Source organism: Thunnus thynnus, chromosome 2 (assembly GCF_963924715.1).
Source record: "Thunnus thynnus chromosome 2, fThuThy2.1, whole genome shotgun sequence".
NCBI lineage: Eukaryota > Metazoa > Chordata > Actinopteri > Scombriformes > Scombridae > Thunnus > Thunnus thynnus.
In genome coordinates this window covers 38,524,006-38,528,328 of record NC_089518.1, presented here as the reverse complement: position 1 = coordinate 38,528,328, position 4,323 = coordinate 38,524,006, and positions in this window count along the sequence as shown.

The following is a 4,323-nucleotide window of genomic DNA, read 5'->3' as shown; positions in this document are numbered from 1 at the left end:
ACATGTAACATGTTGTCTTTTTCTGTGAATTTCTTGCCATGTTACTTTTCTCTACTTTCACTGGATTTTTTTCAACAGTGAGGTTTCTGTCAGAGAGACAGACACACACATTTCCTACCTGTGTGTGTGACACTGAAGTTACAAAATACAAGTTCAATAGTACGAATTTTGACCCTGTTTTGATGTGTGAATCCCTATTGGTCAAACCTTGAGTCAATCTGTCCAATCAGAGGGGACATGTTTCCTTTGCTTTCATCTCCCTGCAGGTCTTGAAGATGGACGATGGTGCAGCTCTCCTGCAACCCAGGTGGGTTTAACTGTACTTGAAGACGCTGAAGATATTAATGGTTAACATTTAATGTGTGTGTTAGTTCGCTGTCATTGTAAGGCAACACAGTTGTCCAAATGCATAATTTCAAGTTCAGGAAGGCTGCTTTATGTACTCAGAATAGAACAGTAATGTAGCTTTCTGTTAGAAAATGTCCACTAATGTTACTGAAGTAGCAGCATCAACGCTGGCAGGAACTTTTCAAACTTTCATTTTTAATTTTCATTAAATATTTCTGCATCGGATCTTGCCTGCCTGCTGTCTCTGCATTTGGGTCCACCTGCTCCACTCGTCTGTCTGTCTGTCTAAATTAAACTGCAGGTCAGATGTTTGTTTTATTGGTTAATGATAATCGGTACAGATCAACCAACATCCTGGTCAGAGTTAATGTTTAATATCATTGACTGAATTCCTGTCAGATTAAAACAGAAGCAAAAGGTTTTCTCAGGTGAGCTGTTGTTACCTGTGTGAAGTTTTTACTTTCATGTACTTGAATGACAGAGAAGGTGCAAAAGCAAATTTAGAAAAAACATTTCAGATCTGAACAACATTTAAGCCTGTATCTCAGTGTTAGAGTGTTTGTTTTATAGCTTAAAGTCAGTGTGATGATGATGATGATGATGTGTGATGAGTTTCTTTCATCTTGTTCAAAGGTTTAATTTACTGATTAACTTCAGGTCAAAGGTCTGAATTATTGGAGTGACTGTGTTGTTTTTGCCAAGTTGTGTGTCCAGAATCAGTAACTGAAGGGATGTGAGGACACATCTGTGCAGTGAAGTGAATATTTTGGAAAAGTGACAGTAGTGTTTGTGTGCCTTTTTGACAAACAGTTAATACAGTCATCTAGTTGAACCGTCCATTAATTCCATACAACTGTTTAGTCTGCCAGCCAATCAGATTTGAGATTGTCAGCAGTCAAGTTAAAGATTGTTTTAGACACCAGTAGACATCAGAAACCAGAATTTACTCTTTTACATTGTATAACAACATTTATTAAAACCACAAGGACATTTAATCAAACTTAATATGTTTCACATCAATATTAAAAAATACAGCAAATATGATCAAGAGAGCTATGTACACAGGATGTACTTTATTATTTTTCAAAAATGAATTAAAACAACTCTGAATGTAGTTTATGAAATTAATGAAATATTTGTTTTGGTAAAATATACTATATAATGATTTCTTCATTTATTTGTTGGAATTGTATTTCTACAGAAAGGTCCAATGAGAGCAGAAACACTGTCTTTAGCATAAAAACAGGAATATAAAAACAATAACAAACATTAAAATATAGAAGGCAAGTAAGAGACGGTGATACAGTGATAAATGATAAGAACAAGAGTAATTCAGTAGTTAATACATTTGAATCCAACAATAAGGGATAAAAACCAAACTGAGATCTACACTTCACTGATCTGAACACAGCAGGTAGAGATCAACAGAATAGTCAGATCAACAAAAGAATTTAGTTGATTCAGTTTCAAATCCTGTTGTAGTTTATTCAATCTGAGAGGAGAAAAACATCAACAAGTCACTCTGGTAAAACAGTGAATTTGCCTAAAATTTCTTCACTTTCAGAGACTAAACTGTGAATGTTGAGTTTGAATCTGAAGGAAACAGAATCTGAATAATCTTAATCACACAATAACAAACTTGAGTAAATGTATTTAGTTATTTTCCAACACTGGTCACATTACTGCTTTACTGAAATACAAAAGAAAATAAATGCAACAAAGATCGTCAGTCTTCCTGACTGAACTTCTGCATAGATCTATTGTTTATTGATTGATCTGATCTTTACAGGCCTGGTTATTTATAACATGATCACAGCTAGTTATCATTGTATAATTACATAAAAAATCATTTCAAAAGTCATTAAAAAATCTAAATAGACTGTTTATTGTTGTGGAAATTTTCTCTCGAGAAAGAAGGCACATGGAGACATAAAGAAAGCATTAAACATTGTTACTTGTTGAAGCAGTTGTAAACACTGTACAATCCATCACATCATCAATAACAATTATACAAATGTCCACACACAAACAAAAATACAATCATCTTGTATTTTTGGAGAGAAAGCATGTTGTTCAGCTGGCCCTTTCCCTAAAGCCATCCCTTTCTCTAAAGATTGTGAACTCAAACTAGACAGCTTTATACCTCTCCAGGAGCAAAGCTAAAAACAGTCTGGTCCCTAAATGGACACTTCCACAAACCATTACACCTTCTTACAAACAAGTATGGTCTCTAAAACAGTAGGCTTAAGACAAAGATATGTCTAGCTAACCCCAGAGGTCAGCAAGCAACCCTCAGATAGAAACAGGTTCAAGAGTTCAACTAGCCTAGGAGCAGGATTTCTTCACCAACATGTGTCCCCAAAATGACAATGACATTACATCACATTCAGTTGATAACAAACATTGACTCCTTAGTTTGAAAACATTTGTAACATATATACAAAAGATTTATAAAATGATAACCTACTATTCAATTTTCTTTCACATTATTTAAAACTATTTTATCAATAAGCAGTGAAAGGCATGAGTGTAGTGTTACAGTAGTTTATTTCCACATATAATATTATTAACATGTACAGAAGCTTTTCAATAAATACAGAAATAACCTTCATATTGTTTGCATGTTTTCTTCTGTCCTGCTGCCAAGATGTCAATCAAATGATCTAATGAAATTCAGACACGGATATTTAATAAACTGACAGAACAATCCATTCAGAAATGTAAAACATGTGTAATATGTTTAGTAAAATGATCAGCAATAAGTCTGTTTAACATGTCAGCTTTTAACTTTTTAATGAGCAAGTTATAGAAAACACAGATTTAATATATACCATTTATTACCGTTTTGTTTTGGATGCAGTTTGCTCAGTGGTCATGATGGATCTGTTAACATGGACAAATTTAAAAAGATAATAACAGCTACTGAGCTCACATGTCAACAGATTCATCTCCATGACAACTGAGCTGAACTCCATCTGTTGATGAGTGGTGGTGGTCCAAAGCCCCAAAACTAGTAAATGGACCTTTAGTTTGAGATTGTTTGGTAACGAATGAAGAAAAAACACAGAGCAAGTAGACAATAACATCAGTTAAAAACAATAAAACAGAAGGAGGCAGTAAATAAAAATTACAATGTCAAAGCACAAGTTACAAGTGAGTCTTTAACAGAATCTTTAAGTCTTTAAGAATATCAATAAAATCAGCTGTTCAACCATGATGTCATAATCAGCTGTTCCAGAGTTCATAAACAATAATCTCCTTCACAGACCTGCTGATGAACAGATCAGGAGACAACAGACAAATATTGGATTTAGTTTCTTTCTTCCTAACAAGAGAAATGACCAGTGACTTTAAACAGAGGCTCTGACCCTGTAAACACACTAAAGTAAGTTATTAACATAACTTATTGTTGATATTCAAACTGTTTATCAGTCTTTGGTTAATAAAACATATAAAGATATAAAACATGCAGAACTGCTCAGTACTTCTGAACATATAAAAGGATCAAAAGTGATGCAGCAGAACCAGAGATATCATCCTTTATATTAAACACTCTTGTTTGTCAAAATCTGGTGCCTACGTTACCCACAATGCAACTCGACTCTATTCACTTGACTGTACAGATTGTGGTGTGTTGTGATGTTAGTAGCGGCTAATGTAGCCTGCAGCTGTTAGCCTCCAGCAGAGAAGAGGAGCTACAGAGGTCTGATAACATCACTGCTTTCTAACTTCACATCATCACATCTTTACTTTTCAAACTTGTCTTCAGCCCCAACTGATGCTGTGACATCATCAATGACATCATCAGCTCCCTCTGGAGACACAGATACATTAATACTACTGTTTTACACAGAGATCACCTGGAAACACAATTATGTATTTATAATTATTTCATATGTACAGTTATCCATTCCCATATTAGAGATTTAAACACAAAACATCACAGTCACACCGTAATTTACAAAATAAGATTAT